Source organism: Dromiciops gliroides, chromosome 1, assembly GCF_019393635.1.
Source record: "Dromiciops gliroides isolate mDroGli1 chromosome 1, mDroGli1.pri, whole genome shotgun sequence".
Classification (NCBI taxonomy): domain Eukaryota; kingdom Metazoa; phylum Chordata; class Mammalia; order Microbiotheria; family Microbiotheriidae; genus Dromiciops; species Dromiciops gliroides.
The window spans coordinates 43,274,447-43,298,158 of NC_057861.1; positions in this window are offsets into that span (position 1 = coordinate 43,274,447).

The following is a 23,712-nucleotide window of genomic DNA, read 5'->3' on the forward strand; positions in this document are numbered from 1 at the left end:
TGCCTTCATCTATATTTATATTTATATGTATCTACATATTACCTCTTTCTATTTCTATCATCTACATAACTAGATCTCATCTCCATCTTTATATTTCAATTAATATCTATATCTGGATATCACCTATTATCTACATCATCTTGTTCTGTCATCTCAATCTCTATCTCATCTATTACCTATCATCTCTATATATCATCTCTCATCTCTATCTCTAGCATCTGTATCTCATCTCTCTACATTATCTCTATCATTTCTACATCTATCATCTATAGAAATACTACTACTACGTTGATTATACTTATACTGCATCTACTTGCATATGTCCTGCTAGAATTTAAATTCCTGGCAAGTAGGGTCTATTTTATTAATTATCATTATGTACTCAGTGTCTGGCATATAGTAGGTGCTTAATAAATGCTGGTTGCCTGATTAAAGAAAAGTCCCTTAACAATGAGAAGCACTCCACAGAATGGATTGGGGCTGCTTCAGAAGGCAGTGAGTACTCTCACATTGTCGATCTTCAGGCAAAAACTTGCTCAGACCATACGTTGGGGATCTCGTAAGAGAGATTTTTTTGCTCGGGTCTGAGCTGGACAGGATGGCCTCCTTGCTCCTCCCAAATCTGAGATTCTTTGTGTCAGCTGCTGCTTATGGAGCCCTAGAGCAGAGCTTGTGGTGGGAGGGTTAATAATAATTTTAATTCTCTGCCTTTTGTCTGAGCTTCTCCACTTGACAAACTACTTAAAATTTCTTCCACTTAAGCAAACTGCTTCTCCATCTCCGTGGTGCCCGAGGATGTTGGATGAGCCTTTGGCAATGGCCTGTGCCTGGGGACGCGTGAGCGAGTTACCTCTGCTTGTCGACTCAGGCCTCGTGCCAACTGGTTTCTATGTGCCATCGTTCCAGGTTTAATTTTGCTTTATTTCATCGTTGGGGAAATCAAGCACAGAATTACATTTTGGAATAAAACCGGAGGGGAGGTTAGACTGGGGACTCTTCCCATTCGGCCTCTTTTTGTGAGTTTCAGACAAAGAAAAATGGGTAAAGCATCTGACTCCATAAAGAAACCCCAAGAAGGAATTCTAAAGCCAGGCTTCACACACCCTCATGTCAGGGAGCCCATGAACTTGACTGGGGAAAATATTTTATTTTCATTGACCTCTAACTGAACTTTGGCATTTCCTCTAATCATTTTACTGAAAAAGGGTCCATGAGCTTCACCAGATTACCAAAAGGGGTCCATGGCAGCTCCCGCTTAGATGTTAGTCCCTTCCCCCACCATCACTTTCTAATGATTTTTTTTTTTTGGTGAGGTACTTGGGGTTAAGTGACTTGCCCAGGGTCACACAGCTAGTAAGTGTTAAGTGTCTGAGGCCAGATTTGGACTCAGGTCCTCCTAAATCCAGGGCCAGTGCTCTATCCACTGCACCACCTAGCTGCCCCTATTTTTCTTTTTTGACACCTTCTATTTACTTATCTGTGAATATGTTGTATTCACCCCATCCCAATCCTTAGTGGAATATAAGCTTCTTGAGGGCAGGGACTGTATCACTTTTGCATTTGTAGCCTCAGTGGCCACCCCAAGGATTGGCATGTAGTAAGTGCTTAATAAATGCTTTTTGCATGATTGGCAGCTGAAAGGAAATACCAGATTTTAAAAAACTCCTTCATAGGGTCAAAGGATTCAGAACTAGACGGGATCTTAGGAATCCCATCTAGTCCAACCTAATGATTTCTAAGAGGAGGTTTTTGTATCCTCAAAACACCTTTAGTAGTCAAGACACAAAGCAATTATTAAGTGCCCACTTTATGTCAGGCTCTGTGGTTACAATAGATGCCATTATTGTTCTCAAGAAATTCACAATTTAATGGTGGTGTTGTGATTGAAATTTAACAAAAGAGTAAACTGAGGCATGTTTCTCTGAGTGATATAACATTTATTTACAGGGGCACGCTGTCTGTCCATGAAAGGTCAATGGATTGTCTCCATTTTTGCCAAAGACCCTCAGCAGACAGACAGATAGCTCCCCTTTTATAGGTTTTGGGAAATATAGAGCAAAGAACAGGACAGGGTAGATGACATCAAGGAACTGGGGACAACATCCTCTCCACCTACTTAGAGTATTTAATGAAGAATGATCATTCCCTTTAAAAACAACAACAACAACAACTTGGCTCCAGAGGGCAAAAGTAAATAGAAAGTTCAAAGAGGTTACAAAACTGAGGCACAGGAAACAACATGATTGGCTGGAAGTTTGGTAATGGTGGCTAACAAAGACTGGCTTCTTATCTTTTGAGACTAAGAAGGGCTCATTGTCTGAGTCTAGGTGCAAGGTAGCAAACCAGATAGCCTCGAAGGATAGCTTGGTGGTGCAAAGGTATTAGGCATAACTCCCTTGGGTTCACGTGCATCTGCCAAAGTCCTAAAGGCAAGAACAGATCAGTGATTAGCAGAACTGGAATTTTAAACTTTACCCATTACAGACCAGTTGAATTTCTGAACTAAGTTCAGAGACAAAGAACCATGACTTAAGCAGTTATAGGACAAAATAAATTACTTGTAAATAAGATCAATAAGAAAATGATAGAGGATTGATTCAATTTTCTCAGGGGAGACAATATTAAAAAAAAAACCTATGTACCAACAAGATATAGATAGGATAAATTGGAGATAGTCTTAGAAAAAAGGATCTATCATTAATGGGGGATCTAGAAAGGTTATTAATTGCTTGTGAGTTCTTGATTGTTTTCTTTTCTTTTTCTTTCTTTCTTTCTTTCTTTCTTTCTTTCTTTCTTTCTTTCTTTCTTTTTTTTTTTGGTGAGGCAATTGGGGCTAAGTGACTTGCCCAGGGTCACACAGCGAGTAAGTGTCAAGTGTCTGAGGTCGGATTTGAACTCAGGTCTTCCTGAATCCAGGGCAGGTGCTCTATCCACTGCACCACCTAGCTGCCCCCTCTTGATTGTTTTTTTTAAGGCCATATAGATGGCACCAGAGAAGGGATTCAAACTTGGATTCCATGACTCCACACCTATGGTGTACAATGAATGACTGCATCTCTCTCTGGTGGTTCCCTTCTCAAGGGCTTTCCCTAGCTTAAATAAGGACTGATTAAAGAACCTGTCATTGGGGTCTGAAAACATCTTGTTTTCTGGAGATGGAGAGATGTAATGTCGCCTTCCTCCTACCCGAAGGGTTGAAATCAAATGATCCTGGTAGGAGGGGAGGCTGATGGGAGGTAGATACTGTGGAAAGAACTCTGGCTTGAAAGCCTGGCTCCAATTCTTGCTACCTGTGTGATGTGGGGAGGTGTTTAGCTTCCTGAGGCCTCATCTGTAAAAGGGGGGGGGGTGCTGGGCTAGATGGTCTCTGAGTTCTCTCTGGAATTATGAATATATGTGATCCAGTGGCCCACAGGGGATGATGAAGCTGCTTCCATTTCTAGTCATGGAATCTGAGCTGGAAGGATCCCAAGGGGCCGTGTATTCCAACCCCTTCATTTTACAGATGAGGAAAATGAGGCTTATGAAGATGTGAAGTGACTTGTCTAAGGATACACAGACAAGAGGTAAGCAGAGACAGGATTCGAACCCTGCTCCTCTGCCTCCAATTCCAGTGCTCTCTTCACAGTACCAGGTTGCTCTCCAGGCCAGTTGGTCCAAACTGTACATAAACAAGAATTCCTTCTACAAGATTCCTGAGCAGTCATTGTTCATCCTGTGCTCAAAGACCTCAAATGAGGGCAAATCCCCCAGCCCACTTTTGGACAGCTCTGATTGTATAAGGAAGATTTTTTTCTTCTCACATGAACCCTAAATTTGCCTCTTTGGACTTTCTATCTACTTCTATCTACTTTCTATCTACTTCTGCATTTGCAGCCAAACAAACCAACAAAAAAGAAGGCTGGTTATTCTTTATGATAGTCCTTTAAGTAGAGATGGAGAGCATGGATTCTAAGCATTCCTCAAAATTCACAATAGGGGGAACCAAAGTGCTGTGGTGATCCGGTCTTTATCCTGGAAATTTGATCTATGTTGACAGGAAATGCTGAGGTTCTCAAGCCCAAGGTGTGCTTTCCCCCTTCCTAATAGCAGGTTTTAAAATATGAATAATATGTATCATTTACCCCACTCATCCCACTTCAGGCCCCTTTCATTTGCTTTCTCTTTGCTTTTCAATCTCCTCCTAAGGCTTATTTCTATGTGTTTGGGTGAGCAGAGGGAGGTGGAAGAGACCATGGCTTACTTCCTCCCATCACCAATTGGCTTCATTTGTCAATTCATCCAACCATCCATCCATCCATCCACCCATCTATTACTATACATCTATCTATCTATCTATCTATCTATCTATCTATCTATCTATCTATCTATCTATCTATCATCTATCTTCCTATATACCCACATATTTATCTACCTACCCACATATCTATCTACCCAGATATTTATTTATATTTATCTACCCACATGTCAATCATCTATCTATCTATCTATCTATCTATCTATCTATCTATCTATCTATCTATCTATCTATCTATCTATCTATCATCTACCTAGCTACCCACATATTTATCTACTTACCCACATATCTATCTACCCAGATATTTATTTATATTTATCTACCCACATGTCAATCATCTATCTATCTATCTATCTATCATCTACCTAGCTACCCACATATTTATCTACCTACCCACATATCTATCTACCCAGATATTTATTTATATTTATCTACCCACATGTCAATCATCTATCATCTATCTATCTATCTATCTATCTATCTATCTATCTATCTATCTATCTATCTATCTATCTATCATCTACCTAGCTACCCACATATTTATCTACTTACCCACATATCTATCTACCCAGATATTTATTTATATTTATCTACCCACATGTCAATCATCTATCTATCTATCTATCTATCATCTACCTAGCTACCCACATATTTATCTACCTACCCACATATCTATCTACCCAGATATTTATTTATATTTATCTACCCACATGTCAATCATCTATCATCTATCTATCTATCTATCTATCTATCTATCTATCTATCTATCTATCTATCTATATTCTACCTACATATCTATATATCTCTCTATTTATCTATCCATCCATCCATCCATCCATCCATCCATCCATCCATCCATCCATCCATCCATCCATCCATCCATCCATCCTTTACAAGAATGGTGAAGGATTTTGATATGAAGATCAGTTAAAGGAACAGGGGATGTTTAGCCTGGATAAGAGCCTTAAGTTGCACACAATAGCCATCTTGAAGCATTTATAAGTCTGCCACCTGGAAGTGGGATTAGATTTATTTAATTTGGCTTGGCAGGGAGAGAGTTTGTATGTCAGAAATTAAGAACAATGGACTGAAGTTGCAATAGTCTTGATGTAAGGGAAAACAAACTTCCTAACAGTGAGAGCTGCCCCAAAGTGGAATGTAGAGTCTCTAGCTTCAGTGGTGATGGGTTCCCCCTCCCTGGAGGTCTTCATGCAGAGTCTGGTTGACCATTTGATAGGGATGCTGTAGAACGGTTTGGACTAGACAGCCCTGGAGCATCCCTTCTACCTCTAAGATTCTGTGTTCACCGAGTCTCTGCTAGTTGCCCAGAACTGCATTCTGTGTTGAAGAAACTGAGATGGAAATATATGATCTGGTCCTGGCTATTCCTTTCCAGTTCACATCTCCTCCCAAACCTCACCCAATACTTGCCAGTTGACTGACTGACCACATGTGAATGGTCCCATCTCTTCCCTTTCTCCTTTTTTAGGTCAGTCAACTCACTTGACACATTTGAGTTACGTGTGTCCAAGCTAGTGGATCAAGTTTCTCAATGATCTCTTGGATCTCCCAATCTGATGTCCTTTTCTCCCATCCTTTTGACTCTGAAGTATGTGACACTGTGGACTCTCTCCTCCTCCTAGAGCAGTCTCTTATCCCTGGGTTCTTCTGACACTGATCTCTCCTGATGGTATGAACCTGCCTGGCTTCCTCTTCTTCTCTTTGCTGGAATGTGATCATTGTCTCATTCTCCCCCCACTTCTGCTCCCCCCAGATCTCTATTGTGGTGGCAGCTCCTTCAGGAAACTTATCCCGATTTCCCAAGTTGATAGCATCCTTTCTTTAGAAATGACATATTTTATATTTACTTTTCTATGTATGTGCTATTCTTTATCTTGTCCTGTTTTCATCCCAGTAGAATGTAGGATCATTGAGGGTAGGGACTATTTAATTTTTGTCTATGTACCTACCACAGTGCCTTGTACATAGTAAGGATTTAATAAATATTAATTGAATTGTCTGCAATTGAACTTAGTTGGCTCCAGAATCTCTGGTTAGCAGGCCAGGAATCACTTCTCTAAAGGATTCCAGTGTCCGGATACATTTCTGCTTTTACCTGTCCATTTCTCAGGGGCTCCCTTTTGGGATACTTCTTAGCAGATTCTGGCTGGATCTACAGCTCTGTCTGTGGTTTGGAAGTCTTCCTTATCTCAATGTTCTTTTCCCTAGACAAAAAGAAATGCTAATGCTTTTCTGATGGGATCCCAGAAGCACTAATGAAATAAACATTGGAAACCACTAATGTCCAAATTCCAAATGCATCATAACAATTTAAGGTTTCCTTTCTCTAGACGTCCCCCAGGGGATCAGAGTGCCAGACCAACTAGCAATTTCATAAGTGAATGCTGAGTGTCTTCCTGGGGAGGTTTATTTTCTGGGATCATGAATCTTTGTTTAATCCCTTGGGCCCTAAGTGTGGACTGTCATCCATCAAGGCGTTCCCAGTTATCCTGGTGGGAGTGATTACTGGTAGGGAAAGTAAGGGCTGAATGCAGGAAGCCAGACAGGGTGATGTACTGAGGTAGAAGGTAGAACGAGGGCAAGGAACATTTCATTTTTGCCTTTCCCTCTTACCACTTCCAACATTCATTTACATGGCAGCAGAAGGAATACTGGATTTGGAGTCAGAGGAACTGGGTTCAAATCCCAATTCTGCTACTTGCTACCTGTATGATCTTATATGCCACATATCCTCACTGGGTCTGTTTCCTTATCTATAAAATTAGGGGGTTATATACTAGATATTCTCTGAGGTTTCTTCTTTTTCCTTCCTTCCTTCCTTCATTCCTTTCTTGTTGGACAATGAGGGTTAAGTGACTTGCCCAGGGTCACACAGCTAGTAAATGTCAAGTGTCTGAGGTCGGATTTGAACTCAGGTCCTCCTGAATCCAGGGCTGGTGCTTTATCCACTGCATCACCTAGCTGCCCCCGCTGGGGTTTCTTCTTGAAAATATAGTATTTTATATAATGAATGTCTCTCAATTCTTGTGGCTTCCTTCTGTTAATTGTTTCCTATTTATCCTATATACATAACTTGAGTTGTTATGTATTTGTTTATATATTGTCTTTCTCATTAGATTGTAAGCTCCTTGAGGGCAGGGACTGTCTTTTTCCTCTTTTTGTTTCCCCTGTGCTTAGCACATAGTCAGGTACTTAATGTTTATTGTTGATTGCAGACAAAGGGAAAAGATTTGGGTTATTTGGTGATATAGTTTGGTTGCATAATCAGAGTATTCATGAATGACCTCTGAGACCCTTTCCAACACTGAGGTTGTGTGATTCTATAAAGTAGAGACAATATAATATAATAGAAAGAGCATTGCTTTGAATTCAGAGGAACTGGGTTCCAATTCCAGTTATCTTTCCTTCCCTCAGTTTCCTCATCTATAAATGAGGGCTATCAGACCAGAAAGCCTCTGAGGTCCTCCTTAGAGACACTTTGAATCCCTCCCAGTTGCTTGCTGATTCACAATGTCGTATAACAGCTAGAAGGGAGCTTAGAAGTTTTCTAGTCCAGGAGCAGCTAGGTGGCGCAGTGGATAGAGCACCAGCCCTGGATTCAGGAAGATCTGAGTTCAAATCCGGCCTCAGACACTTGACATTTACTAGCTGTGTGACCCTGGGCAAGTCACTTAACCCCAATTGCCTCACCAAAAAAAAAAAAAAAGAAGTTTTCTAGTCCAATGACCCTCATTTTACAGATGAGGAAAATGATGCTCAGAGAAAGTGAAGGGCTTGCCCAAGGTTGTACAGGTTGTAAGTATCAGAGCTGGGATTTAAACACAGGTTCTCTGGCATTCCTCTGGCATGCACTCAGCTCTCCTTCATGCCCCTACATGGATAACTTCCCTTCCTTGATGTCCCCCTGTCCCTTTTCCATTTCCTTTTGTGTGTTATCTTCCTCTATTAAGTTGTGAACTCATTGAAGGCAGGGGCTGTCTTTCTTTTTCATATCTATTCTCAGCGCTTAGCACAGTGCCTCCTGAATCCAGGGCCAGTGCTTTATCCACTGTGCCACCAAGCTGCCCCCTCAACAAACATTTCTTAAATGTATTCTATGTGCAAAGCACACAAACATACAGATGTATCAATAAAAAACAATCAATGCCTTTAAGCATCTCAAATTCTGGAGTTGGGGGAGGACCAGCAGGTGGTACGTAGGTGGATGAAGTATAGTAAGGGAGGCAATGCAGTGCAAAGAGTACTGAACAAGGGGTGTTGAGTGTGAATCCTGACTCTGCCACTTATTGTCTGTATGCCCTTGCTCAAATTATTTCTCTGTGCCTCAGTTCCTTTCTTTATCAAAACGAGGGGGTTGGATGAGATGACCTTTAAGGTCTTTCTAGTTATACATCTATGATTCTGTTATCCCAAAGGGGCAAAAAAGAGATGGCACAAAGTGTTCTAGGGCTATTCGAAGAGTGACTTCCCAATGGCTTCCCAAGTACTTTTCAGGAGGACGTGAATTTGTTGACCCAGGCTGTCTCCAGGCTAGGACAGCTCTCCTGCTTTGCCTTGAACCTTTAGGGAGCCTGGAAGTTAAGCAGAATCCTATTATCTTTGAGCTGGTAGGAACCTTAAAAAGAGATCCTTTGATCCCAGAGGTGTCTGGTGAAACTTATGGACCCCTTCTCAAGAATCACGTTTAATAATTAATAAGGAAATGTTTTACATGATTGTACTTGTATAACCTATATCAGATTGCCTACCTTCGCAGGGAGGGAGAGGGGAGAAAGAGAGGGATTAGAATTTGGAACTCAAAACTTAAAAAAAAAAGTTAAAAATTGTCTTTACATGTAATTGGGGAGAAAAAAATCATTAAATACTATTAATGATTAATTAAATATCAACTAATAACTAATAAAATTAATATTCTTTAAAAGAATCATGGTTGAAAATGCATAAAATAAAATATGGGATTACAAGTAAAGCCAATTATATTAAAATGCAGTTGAGCTTTTTTCCAGAGGTTATAAAAAACATTTAATGAAAAAAGTTTACATTTACTTTAAAAAAAAGATTTCTCTTAAGATTTCATTGTACTGGCTCAATGGTGAAATTAGCTTAATGAAATTTACTGCCCTATTTACAAAATAACTTGAAAATTTGTGGTATGAAATCAAAATATTCTATGGCATCCATACATTTTCATTTAACTAAATACTTCTTCAAATTTTTTCTATCCTTATTTTTTTCACTTCTCTAACAATTATTTATCTTCTTGATAGAGTATATAATTGCCTTAAAATTTTATTTTATTATTTACAAAACTCACATCTTCATTTTCTTGTTTTTTTTTCTTCTAGGGCTTTAATAATTTTCTTTCTTGACTGGGTGCTGTTAATTCTGCTTTGAACAGGTTCATGGTTTGGTCTCCTTTAGGATGTATTTTCTTTGAGAACCAACAGTAACTCCTCTGAGTCCCACTTCTCCTGGTCATTACTTAATCTTTTGCACCAAAACTCATTGACTGGTACACCATATTCTTGAGTCTGGTACACTTAAAAAAACCCCAAAACTCATGGGACCCCACGTTAAGACCATTAATAGTCCTATCTCTATAACACATTTTTCAAGTTCGAATACCTCAAGGCAGCTAATGTTTTCCCATATCCCCTCAAATCTTTTTTTTTTCTTCAAGCTAATCATTCCCAGTTTCTTCACTTGATTCTCATATGGAATAATCTTGAGACCCTTTACCATCTTACAAATTCTTCCAAGAATGCTTTCCTGGTCACCCCAAGGGGCAGAGCGAAGAGCAAGGGGTGGAAGTGGCAGAGGTAAATTTTGATCTGTGCTCTCTTTTAACTCCAAGATTCTGTGATTTTTGATCCTCTTTGCTCTAAAAATGACTGACTCAGAAGAAGGGGTGAGGTGGCTGGGCATGGTTAACAGGTAATGAAAGGTCTTGAATATAGAGGTGATTGATACGTGTAGGGGTAGGCTGGAGCTAGCTTAGGGTGGCTCCAGAGAGCCCAACTGTTAAATTTTCAGCACTAGCATTTATACCTCAGAAATCAGCTAAGCTACAAATCAAGGCTTGATTTATTGTTTTGTTGATTTGGCTTAAGAAGATAACAGAGAAAATGTTATGCAGATTAAACTTAAAAGTGAGTCCGGTGTACATTCCAGTCCAAACCCCGTCCCATCTAACCTGGTTGTTAAACATTTACCAGCACACTCCACCACATGGGAAGGAGTCTGGATAGGGGGTGGGGAGGATGGGCTGGCAGGGACAGTGAATTTGAAGCCAGAAGCATGGCATCATCCCTAATAGCAGATTATTCTGTTTGTTTTTCTTCTTTTCACCCACCCAGAGAACACAATGTTGACTGAAGTACCAGAACAGTGTTATTTATTATTGATCAGGCACCCTTTTGAAATGGCATCTGTAATTTCATTATTGCATTCTTCCCACTCTGCATAATTTCTTGGTTGCCTTGGGCTAATGCTATTGACTTGAGAGACGAAATAAATTGGCATGTTTTTGTGAACAGTGGAAAAAAGGTGTACTGTTTTTAATAGCATCATCTTTGCCAATGACTAGGACAACTTAGGGCCAAGACTGAGGGCTCAGAAAACCACGTTTAACATTCGAGGTTGGTCCTAATAATGATAATGCTAATAACATTCAAAGCAGTAGCCTGGCATCCTGGATAGAGGGCCAACCTTGGAATTAGGAAAATCAGGGTACAAGCCCCAACTCCAACACCTAGTGGTTGTGTGATTCTAGGCAAATCACTTACCCTCCTAGTGTAACTCTCTAGGGCTAAACATCATAAAATAGTTGCATTGATAAAGGCATTTTCCTTACGGGGAAATCCCTATATCATAAAATTACAGGTCAAAAAATGATCTGGTATTGATACAGAGTTCTAAGGCATGGGTTACCCTTATCAATTCTTAAAATACTTAGATCAACCCCTACTCTCAAAGCTACATCATGTTTCCAGAGCTTGGCTACTACATCTCTCCCTCAGTGGTCTAGAGGGTACCCTTAAGAATTTGAGGGTGATTCTCTAATGACATTATCTCAACACCCCCCCCCCACCATTAGCGTGCTTCCCTTCAAGATTATCAGTAAAGAATCAATTTAGTCAGCCAGTCTTAAGTAGCTTTCAGAAAGGCATATTTACTAAGGTGTTATAAATGGTACAAAACTTCCCCCCCACACCTTCCAAAGTCTGTGACACACTCTCTTATGAATATAAAGATAGAATCCTCGAGCTTAGAGGGCATATGTGCCAAAGGGGTGACTGACAGCTCCAGGTTGCTAGAAATCCTTTTCTCCCATTCACAGAGTCCTGTAGAAATTCCCCTTAGGCATGGTGTTGTTATTTGTCCTTTCTCATGTCATGACTTGCAGTGATTTGGAATTAAATGAGGCAGGGCTGTGCAAAATCACCAACCTCACTCTTTCCTCCAGAGCCATCCTGGGTCCAGTGGAAAGTAGAATTTCTTTGCTGGGCTCCTTGTAGAGTCACGAATCCACCAGAAAAGGCTGCTCCAACCTTTAAAATTATTATAATTCTAACTAGTTGGGTAAATTATAGATGACCAGGGAGTGGCCAAATTTCAAGTTTGAATGGTCACTCCATTTGGAAGGACTTTTCCCATTTGGCTGCTGGGTGGTGTAATGGATAGAGAGAGCTAAGGAATCGAGAAGAGCTGCCCTATACTCTTACTAGCTGAGTGACCCAGGACAAGTCACTTAACCCCATCTGTAAAATTGGGATCATAATAACACCTACTTCCCAGGGTTGTTGTGAGGAATAAATGTAAAGTGCCATATAAATAAAGCATATTAGTTATTTCAATTAGTTATTATACACTTATATTATTGCAACATATTGTTAGATGTGTTAATTATACTAATCTATATTATTATGCACATATATTCATACAACTTATTATTGATTAGAATAATTAATAATCAATAATATAGAATTCAATATGCATATGTTATATGCATATTAGTTATTATGTTATAAAAGTATATTGTTATAGGTGATTATTACAATTAGTTTTTATGTATGCCTATATTATATACATATTATAGATAATATATTACTTCCTATATGTGTCTATTATTAATTATTGTAATTAGTTATTGTTATGTACTACATATTATTATGTTGTTCAGTTGTTCAGTCATGTCCAAGTCTTCCTGACCCCATTGTCCTTCTGACCAGAAAGGCTTACCTTTTGATATTATGTCTCTTAGCATTTAAAAAAAAATACTGTCCATGGGGTTTTCTTGGCAAAGATACTGGAGTGGTTTGCCATTTCCTTCTTCAGTTTTATGTAGGCAGAGGTTAAGTGACTTGCCCAGAGTCATATAGCTAGTAAGTGTCTGAGGTCAGATTTGAATGCTGCTCTTTCTGACTCCAGGGCCAGTGCTCTATCCACTACCACTTGGCTGCCTTGATATTATATATTGCATATTTGCTATAATTTTTGTACATGCAATATTGCTATATGTGCTTAGTAGTAGTAGTTATTAAGGCAGAGAATGCTGCTGTTGATGAGTGCCTAAGGCAAGATTAAGGCTTCTGACTCCATGCCCATTGGGCTTTCACACAGCACTTTGTCTTTGATTTGTCCTCAATGGCCAGCTAAATTGATGAAGGAGTTGATGGATCAGTTTGTCAAACCTCTGCAAGAGACAGAGGGAAGCTAGGGGCACTATGGATGGTATGGGCAGTTTGGAGAAGAAATCCTATGAGGGGACTGGGAAGTGGGTGAAGGGGAGGCTTGGGACCAGTACAGAATAGTCGATCAACTCCTGAGTAAATGACTCAATAGATATGACCTGGGTACCAATTCTAGTTCTACTTACTGGGTGTAAGGAACCTTCTGTCCTCTGGGCCTCAGTTTTATTTTCTGTAAAACGGAAGGGCTGGACTATACCATCTCTGAAGTCCTTTCTAGCTCTAAATATCCCAAGTTTAGAGGAGGTTGCTTCCGGTCCATGCTCATGTTCATCTTTTTGTGTGACCATCGGTTAGAGGGCAAACATCTATTCTGGAGGTCAGTGGATGGGGAGTATTATGGCCTAGTGGCAGGATTTGCCAACTTCTCAGCTTAACGTCTCTGGTAATTGCAGTAGAATGAGACCTAAGGAGGTTTGCTAGTGATCTCCTAGGCAGGCTTAATAAGCTTAAACTTTAAATATTGACTCCCTTGAAGCCAGGGACATCTTGTCATATTAATATGTCACCTTAGTCTAAACCACCCCCTTCTGAATTTCTGGCTGTTTGCCTGATGTACCCGTTCTCTATGACTGGTCCCTGAGTTGGAAGGATGATTAAAGGAGGCCGATGATTCTGATTATCCTTGTCTATTGTCAGCATAAAGAAAGGAAGCACCTTCTTGTCCCTTCCCCGCCCCGCCTCTTTGCTAAATCTCCATCTCCCTCTACCTCCCTTATGTTGGTTAAACCCAGGTCCACCAGGACCTCCTGGACAGCTGGCCGACTTCCAGGCATCAACACAGAGCTGCCAAGACTTGGGGAGGGAATGGGTACCAAATGGATTACCTTTGGCAATGCGAACTTCTCTGGAGGCAAGAAAAGTTGTAAAAATTGAAATGTGCCCCCTAATAATTTCTTGGGTTAAGAAAAAAACAACCTCTAGCCACGTGATGGATTTACTGAGCATCTCCATACTCGGCTGGAAATCATTTGCCCGAAGGCCTGCATAATTGTAAGTTATATTCATTCCGAGGGCACACCACTACTCATCAAGCATTACTGAATACCAAGGGAGCACCTGCCCAGCTTCATGCCTAAGTCATTCTGTCCTTTGTTCTTTTTTTTTCTTTTTTCTTTTTTTTTGGTAGGGCAATGAGGGTTAAGTGACTTGCCCAAGGTCACACAGCTACTAAGTGTCATATGTGTCTGAGGCCAGATTTGAACTCAGGTACTCCTGAATCCAGGGCCAGTGCTTTATCCACTGCACCACCTAGCTGCCCCCGCCTAAGTCATTCTGAAGAAGGAGAGAATACAGTGAAAAGTATATTGGAATCTTTGCTCGGTCACCTTCTGCTTGGGTGACCTTGCGTAAGTCAGTGACCCTCACTGGTACTCACTTTTCCTTTTCTGTAGAACAAAAGGAATTGGATTAGATAATTTACAGGTGTATGATTCTAACGATAGGACAGGTGGCTGAGAAAATGAGGGTGTTTTAGTTGGATAAAGAAAAGCCTTAAGGGGTATGTGACAGTTGTCCACAGGTTTTTGAGAGGTTGTTACAGGGAAGGATTAGACATTATTATTGGTCTCCCCAAAGTGGGGGGAAATAAAACAAACTAGAAACAATGTGGGGAGCAGTTAGGTGGTGCAGTGGATAGAGCACCAGCCCTGGATTCAGGAAGACCTGAGTTCAAATCCTGCCTCAGACACTTGACACTTACTAGCTGTGTGACCCTGGGCAAGTCACTTAACCCTCATTGCCCTGCAAAGAAAAAAATAAAAATAAAAATTAGAAACAACGTGAAGAAGCTCTAGAGATGAAAAGAGAAATTTCCTAATAGTGAGCACTATTCAAAAGTGGAATGGAGGGGGCAGCTAGGGGGCAAAGTGGATAAAGCGCAGGCCCTGGATTCAGGACCTGAGTTCAAATCTGGCCTCAGACACTTGATACTTACTAGCTGTGTGACCCTGGGCAAGTCACTTAACCCTCATTGCCCTGCAAAAACCAAAAAAACCACAAAACCCCTCCAAAAAACAAAACAAAAAACCAGAAAACAAAACTAAAAGTGGAACGGACTACTTTGGGATGTAGTTAAGTTTCCTCTCCCATTAGGGTTATTAAGCAAAGGCTGCCATGTCCACTTTGGGGGAATGATGTGCATGGGAGCCACTGAGATTCTTGCTCAGGTATGAATTGAGCTCAATAGACAATGAAGTCACTTCTAACTCTTGACAGTCTACGATTGGCTGACTCCATCATTTCAAATTTATTTACATTGGATTGGTCCAAATTCTATTTGTTTATAGCTCATGATTTCCTCAAATAAATAAGCATCGTGTTTATTCTCCAAATAGCTTTCCTTAAGAAATGTGAGAGGATACTTTGTTTGGAGGCAGATGTGGGTTTTGTTTGCATTTCCCATAAGAAGACCTGGAAACTTAGGGCCCCACATTGGCATAGTCGACATACAAAAAAGCCAGCCAAGAAGAGGCTTCCCAACTAAGGATTTAGATTCACAGGACTTTAGGGTTAAGAGATCGTTTTATCTGACCTGCTCATTTTACAGATAAGGAGACTGAGGTTCTAAGGGTGTACTAAGTAGTAGAAACAGAATTTGAACTCAGATCTCAACTACAAATATAGGTGTGATACCTCACTCCCACTTTCCTCCCAAAGGCTGCCCACATATCTAATCAGTTGCCAGGTTCCATCATTTCTGTCTTCATTGTCATCTCTTGTATAGTTCTCCTCTTCTCTTCTTATACTGTGACCAGTCTTGTGTAGTAGGCCTTTATCACTTTGGACCTGGACTATGCAATAGGTTGTTGTTTGATTTCCCAGTCTCCAGTCTGTATTTCCATAGATAAGTGTCTCTGAATTATAACTGTGTTTAAAACTCAGATTTTCCAACTGTCTGAGTTGTCTCTAGGGCCTGGCCTTTTTAAAGGCCTCCAAGGGCATGACTTGTCTTCACTCACACAATGGCTAGCTGCTCTTCTGACTCAATCAGAGAACCCCATAATCCCAAAACAGGGGGTCCTTTGCCTTTCTGGTGTCATGGACCCTTTTGGCAGGCAATTTGGTGAAGCCCAAGGGCCCCTTCTCAGAATCATGTCTTTAAATCAGTAAAATAAAACACAAACAACCACAAAGGAAGCCAAATACAGGTGTTTTTTTCTCAACCAAGTTCATGGACTCCGGTGAAGAACTCTTGTCCTAAAGAGATGACAGAGAAGACACTATTTTGTGTGTGTGTTTTTAATGCATTAATATGTCATAATCTGTGCTGTCTGCTCCTAATTTTCTTTGTCCATATGATCTAGAAGATCCCCTTTTACCACAGTTACTTTTGTTGTTATTGTTGGTTTTTTTTTTTTTTTGCGGGGCAATGAGGGTTAAGGGACTTGCCCAGGGTCACACAGCTAGTAAGTGTCAAGTGTATGACGCCAAATTTGAACTCAGGTCCTCCCGAGTCCAGGGCCGGTGCTTTATCTCCCTACAGTTACTTTTACTAAACCGACGCCCCCCCTTTAAAAAAAAGTTATGCCATCAGAGACATCTCTGGGTAGAAGGCAGGGGGCAGGGATATCTCTGGAAATGAAAGAGATGTATAAACAAAAGATTCCCTGCTAATTAAAAAAAGCGCCCCAATCTTCAGGAATGGGGAGATCATTATTGAGGGGTCTTACCATATCTAAGACAGAGGCAGCCTTTCGAATTGAGTTGGACATCCGTGGGTGCAAGGCTCAAGCTGCTGGAACTTTCTGCCTTCCTGTCAGTCCACACATCTGGGAAGCAGTTGGGTTTCATCCCCTCAGCGCCATCCACGAGGTTGTAAAATGGAAAAAAAAAAAAGGCTGCGGGAGAGGGGGAGCCGGCAGACAGAGGAACCGCTCCGCTGGCCCATCTTGGCCTCCCATTATCAGGGCTCAGGGCTTTATTGCGCTCGGCCGTCAGCGCTGTGAAGGATGGTACTCAGCCGCCGTGCGGGAAGGGACTTTAATAACCTATCAAGGAGGGAGGCTTTCTAAAGGTTGTTGGGGCTTTGGGGGGGAAAGTAATGTTGATTATAAAAGATGTTTTCTCCTTGGAGCCACACTAACCCTTGACTCTGTGGATAAACTGCTCCTCAGAGGACCTCAGAGGCTCCCGTCTAGAGCCCTGCTGCCTTTTCCTTTTGTAGACAAAGCAAATGCTAAAAGCTGGAAATGCGGGAGAAAATATACTATTATATAGCTTACATTTCTCTGGTGTTTTAAGGCTTGTGAAGTGCTTTATATGTCTTATTTAATTTGATTTCCCTTCCTCCCTCAGTGATCATGTAAATTGGGTTCTATATTATCCCCATTTCATAGATGAGGAAACTAAGGCTGGGAATTAAGTGACTTACCTAGGGTCACACAGTTAGTAAACAGCTGAAGCAGGATTGGAACTCCAATCTTCCCAACTCCACATCTAGGGCTCTATCCATTATGTTAACCCGAAGAGCTTGCATCTACACTGTAAGGATGTAGTGGATGGAGGGCTGGGCCTAAGGTTAGAAAAGACTCCACAAAGGTGTAGCTGAGGGTCTCCCCACCTCTGGCCAAGCTCAATTTTCCAATTCTTTAGGAAACTCTGACTTCGTAGGAGCTGGGGTTCTGGGCACTCACTATAAAATGATTTTCTGTCTACTGTACTCATGGTAACTGTCCAGAGATCATAAAGGCATAATTTTCACCACTATCAGACTCTTAACATCACTCATTCCTCCTTTGAGGTTCATTCAATCTAAATTTATCAGCCAATCCAGAGTCTCATAGCTAGTGTATACCGAACCCCTCATTTCTCAATGAGTTCAGTGCCTGGCTCCCATTTTTCCTCTTCCTATCCCACCCAGGCCAGCCATGTTCACCTTTACCCTGGCACTGCACCTGACTCTTTGGGCTTTTCTTCTTTGCCCCCCACATGGGCACCTCCCTCCCTTCCCACTCTTCCCACTCTTTGATGTTTTGTCTTCTCCTGTTAGAATGTAAATTCCTTGAGGGTAGAGACCATTTTTCATTCAGCATACGTGTTGATGTTTCCTTAAAACTGGAACCTCCCAGTTCCTCAATCTACTCACCTCACATTACTGACTTCTACACTCCAGCCTACACACAGGAATGGCCATGATCTTGACCTTGCCATCCCACCAAGTGTTCCATTTTCATGATCAAGAACTCTGGGGGCAGCTAGGTGGTGCAGTGGATAGAGCACGGGCCCTGGCCTAAGACACTTAACACTAGCTGTGTGACCCTGGGCAAGTCACTTAACCCCAATTGCCTCACTAAAAAAAAAAAAAGAAAGAACTCTGAATTTTCTTTATCTGATCATTGTCTTTTTTTGTTGTTTTTTGTGTTTGCAGTACAATTGGGGTTAAGTGACTTGCCCAGGGTCACACAGCTAGTGTCAAGTGTCTGAGGCTGGATTTGAACTCAGGTCCTCCTGAATCTAGGGCCGGTGCTCTATCCACTGTGCCACCTAGCTGCCCCCAGATTATTGTCTTTTAACTTCCTGTCTCTCCCTATGCTTGACTTTTCCTAACTGTACTCTTTTTAAAAATTCAGTTTTTTTTGTTCTCTTAAATTTTTTTTGTTAATTTACTTGTTATATTTTAAGTTCTGAACTGCCTCCCTCTCTCTTTCCCCATTTAACCGTTCTCTCTCTCTCTCTCTCTCTCTTTGGTGAGGTAATTGGGGTTAAGTGACTTGCCCAGGGTCACACAGCTAGTAAGTGTCAGGTGTCTAAGGCCAAATTTGAATTTAGGTCCTTCTAGGGCCGGTGCTCTATCCACTGCACCATCCTCACTGTCACTGCCAGTCCTTCCATTCTCTTTTATTGTCCCAGAATGGTCATGCTGTTTTCTCTTCCTAATCTCGACCCTGTGGTGAACCAGTTCATCTCCCAAAGATCCTCTATTCTTTTTTTTTTTTTTTTTTTTTTTTAGTGAGGCAATTGGGGTTAAGTGACTTGTCTAGGGTCACACAGCTAGTAAGTGTTAAGTGTCTGAGGCCGGATTTGAACTCAGGTACTCCTGACTCCAGGGCCGGTGCTCTATCCACTTCGCCATCTAGCTGCCCCGCGATCCTCTATTCTTAAGTCCCTCATTTCCTTGTCCTAATGCTTATTATGCCTTGCCAGATCCCAGCCTGGGATTATTGTTACGATTGGTTTCCTCCCATTCTATTCAGGTGTTGTGAAATGGAGTTGGAGGAAATCAGGAAGCCATCCTGATTGAAAGGTGCTGGAGATGGGCTTGGTTTGTAATTCATGCACCTCTGTAAAGCATTTGAATAATTAATTATAGATCTTATCTGGTCCCACAGCGATCCAGTATTTTAGAGAGCACAGTGCTTCAGTCATTATTGATGATGGTGGTGGTGATGATGATGATGGGGAGGGGGAAGAGAAGGGGGAGGAGGAGTCTGGGTTGGATCGGATGGCTTTTAAGGCTCTATCCAACGCTGAAATTCGGTGATTCTGGGATTTAGAGTCTTTCCTTCTGCTTCCTCTTGCCTGGGACTTGTTCTTTGCCTTTCCTCCTCTACTTCCCCTTTTTTTCTAGTCCTTTTCCACCCTCCTGATAATTTCCTGACCACTTATTATGCTGATTTGTTTTCCTATGAACTGACTTACTGTTTGTCTTTATTGACCAAAAATAACAAGTATTTTGGGCCATGGAGAAAAAACACAGTGTCTGTCCTTAAGGAACTTACAGTTGGTGGGGGCAGGAGGATGAGAATGAGGGTCAATGTGTATGAAAATAAAAATGTTCTGTGGTGGATCAGGTTATAGTAGGTAGCTAGGGAGTGGTCTTGGATTCAGGAATACCTGAGTTCAAAACCTGCCTCAGATACTGAGCAATCCTACATAAGTCAGTTAACTTCTCTGTGCTTCAGTTTTTTTTCTCCTATAAAATGGGGATGGTTATAATAGCATCCAGCTCACAGGGTTGTTATGATGACCAAATGAGTTAACATACACACACACAGATATTCACACACACACACACACAGATATACACACATATACATATTATAGAAACATATACACAAGCACACATACATACATATATACATACATACATATCAAAGGAAAGGGGCTGTTTTAAATTTTGTCTTAAAATCCCTGGCATTATATATGTATATAACATAATATTTAAATAAATATAAACTATATATACAATATATATGAAAAGGGACTGGTTTTTATTTTATCTTAGTATCTCCAGAACTATACATGCATATTCTATATAAAAAAATTTAAAATACACACATGTATACTTTTCGTTTTATCTTAGTATCCTCATCACTATGTGTAAAACATGTATACATAATATATGCACAATGTATTCTATAATTATGCATATATTTCATAATGTAACAAACACAAATATATGTCTGTATACACATATGTGGGCATGTATATCTATGAATGTGAAAAGGAACTGTTTTTCATTTTATCTTAGTATTCTCATTACCATATATATTACATAAATATAAATGTGTGTCTGTCTATCTATGCCATAATTAGGGGAAGGCTGAATCCACATTTTGTTTAATTCCAGCAGAAAGACTTTGATGAAGAGATTGGGTTCTGGCTGAATTTGGGTTGAGAACACATGGCTCTCGAACATTCTACACTTCATAGATTTAGAGCTCTAAAGAGATCACTAAGTTCAGTCCCATCATTTTACAGAGCAGAAAACTGTGATCCAGAAAAAGGACTGTTTTTCATTTCATCTTTGTATGCCCACCACCTGATACAGTGTACGGGATAGTGGGAAAAAAAACCCACTGGGCTTAGAATCGGAGGACTTGGGTTCTCCTGTGTGATTTTGGGTAAACCCCTTCACTGTATCTCCATCTGCTCATTCATAAAGTGGGAAGGCTGAACTAGGAGAGTCTGAGGTCCCTTCCAACTCTGTCTGCCTCTTGGATCCTTGAAGTTAGTAGGTGCCTAATAACTAGATGCTGAATAGGATCCAATCTGCTAAAGGGAACACTACCCATAAGGAACAAAACCCAGATCTCCTACTTGAGGGTCTTATAACTCAGATCCAGGACTCTTTCCTGAAAGGCAAACACTTCCCCCTAGGAGCCCTCCTTACAGAAGGGCTCCACTTTAAGAGAATCCAATAGCGCCAAACCTTAAGCTGTCAAAGCAGATAAACAAACCCAACCACAATAAACAGCGTTTATGGAGCATTTTTGTGTTTGCAAAACAAACTCAATTATGTGTTTATATATGTTACCACATTTGATCCTCACAACAGCTCCGAGAGGTAGGTATTATTATTATTCTTATTTTCCACATGAAGAAACTGAGGTAAATAGAGGTTAAGTGATGAGTTTCACAAGTTAAGTAAGTGTCTGAGGTTAGGTTTGAACACAAGTTTTCCTGACTCCTGCCACTCAGCTACCTGGGATTAATTCATCACTGTACAAAAAGATATATAGCTGGGTAGTGCACTGGATAGAGTTTGGGGCTTGGAGTCAGGAAGACCTGAATTCAAACCCTTCCTCAGACACTTACTAGCTGTATGACCCTGGGAAAGTCACTTAACACTGTTTGTCTCAGTTTTCTTATTTCTAAAATGAGTTGGTGAAGGAAATGACAAACCACTCTAGTATCTGCCAAGAAAACCCCAAATGGGGTCATGAAGAGTCTGACACAATTTGAAATGACTAACAATAACAATGTGATAACTCTGTTTTAACTTAGTCATATTGGTACCCTTTGATCCAGCAATACCACTGCTAGGTTTATATCCCAAAGACATTCCCCAAAAGAAAAAAAAGACCTATGTGTACAAAAATATTTCTAGCAGCTCTTTTTGTGGTAACTAAGAATTGGAAATCAAAGGAATGCCCATCAGTTGGGGAATGTCTAAACAAGCTGTGGTATATGATGGTGATGGAATATTATTGTTCTATAAGAAATGACAAGCAGGATGATTTCAGAAAGGCCTGGAAAGACTTTTATAAACTGATGTATAGTGAAATGAACAGAACCAGGAGAATATTGTGCACAGAGACAACAAGATTGTTTGATGAAGAACCGTGAATGACAACTATTTTCAGCAATACAATGATCTAAGACAATCCCAAAGGACTAACGATGAAACATACTATCCACCTCCAAAGAAAGAACTGATATTGATGGAACACAAACTGAAGCATGCTATTTTTCGTTTTCATTTTTTTCTTTTATTCAAGTTTTCTTGTACAAAATGACTTATATGGTAATGTTTTACATAATTGCACATGTGTAACCCATATTTGATTGCTTACTGCCTCAGGAAGGGAAGAGGGGAGGGAGGGAAGGAGGGATAAAAATTGGAATTCAAAACCATAAATAAAATGTTTATTATTTAAAAAAAATTAAATAAAAATATTTATTATTTTAAAAAAATAGCCATATCAGCCAACCAAATGAGTCTTTTTTATTTTTGCAAATGAGTCTTAACTATATGAAATGAAACTTCTGCTGCTCTGTCCATAAGAGGATTCCATAAGCTGTTACTTGCCAGGTTAAATAGACTGACTGGGCATTTAAATAGCACACATTGCTAGGAATCAGAGACTAGGGGATGGGGTGGAAGATTGGATGCTGTTGAGATTGTGCATCCAAACCGCCCTTGCTGTTGTTGCTCATACAGGAAGCTCCATCTCCCCCATGCCTGGAATGCCTTCTCTTTTCATCTCTACTTCTTGGAATCCCTAGTTTCCATTAAAGCTCAGCTTTGTAAATTTAATTAAAGTCCTATGAATATCCCAGCTGATATTTGCCTTTTCCTCCCTCTCTTCCCTCTTCCTTATCCTCCTCATCCTTTTTGTTCTTGTTCTTGTTCCTCTTCTTGTTCTTGTTCTTGTTCTTGTTCTTGTTCTTGTTCTTGTTCTTCTTCTTCTTCTGCACTGCTGCTACTGCTTCTGTTTCTTTCTCTCCTCCTCCTGCTCCTCCTCCTCTATCTCCCCCTTCCTCCTCCTCCATCTCCCCCTCTTTCTCTTCTTCCTGTTTCTCCCTCTGATTCTCTATTCCACCTCTCTCTTCCTCTCTCTCTGTCTCGGTTTCTGTTTCTCCCCTCCCCCTTCCCTCTCTTTGTCATCCAGGGTGCATTTCCTGCCACTTTTTTCCTGGCTGGTGGCTGGAAAAGGGAGGCTGTTTGAATGAGAAATGATCATGCTTGGACTCTTCCAGACAGACTTCCCAGGTTATGAAATGTTCCCAGGGGGAATGGTTGGCTTAGAAGCAGGCACTATGAGTGATGCTTGGAGGGCTGCAAGTCATACATTAGAATAAACTCCCTATATCACTGGGCAGCCCCAACAGGATTGAAAGTGAAGGGACAAAAGGAAGAAGGATGACCATGCAAAGCTGCAATTCTCCTATACATTCTGGTGTTTACTTTGAGGGTGACTTTGCTTTTAGCTTTCCTGTAACCAAGGGGCTCGGGGACATGCTCAAGATTTCTATTTTCATTTAACTAAAAAATGGGCAGAAAGTAAAAAAAAATATCAAATGAGGTCTATACCTCACATCTCTGGCCCCTTTGCCAGACTGATCAGTGTAGCCTGTTGCCATGTCCCCTGGGGTTCAGTTGCTGGGTTGCTCCCTGCTGGGGTCCACTTCTCCATCCAC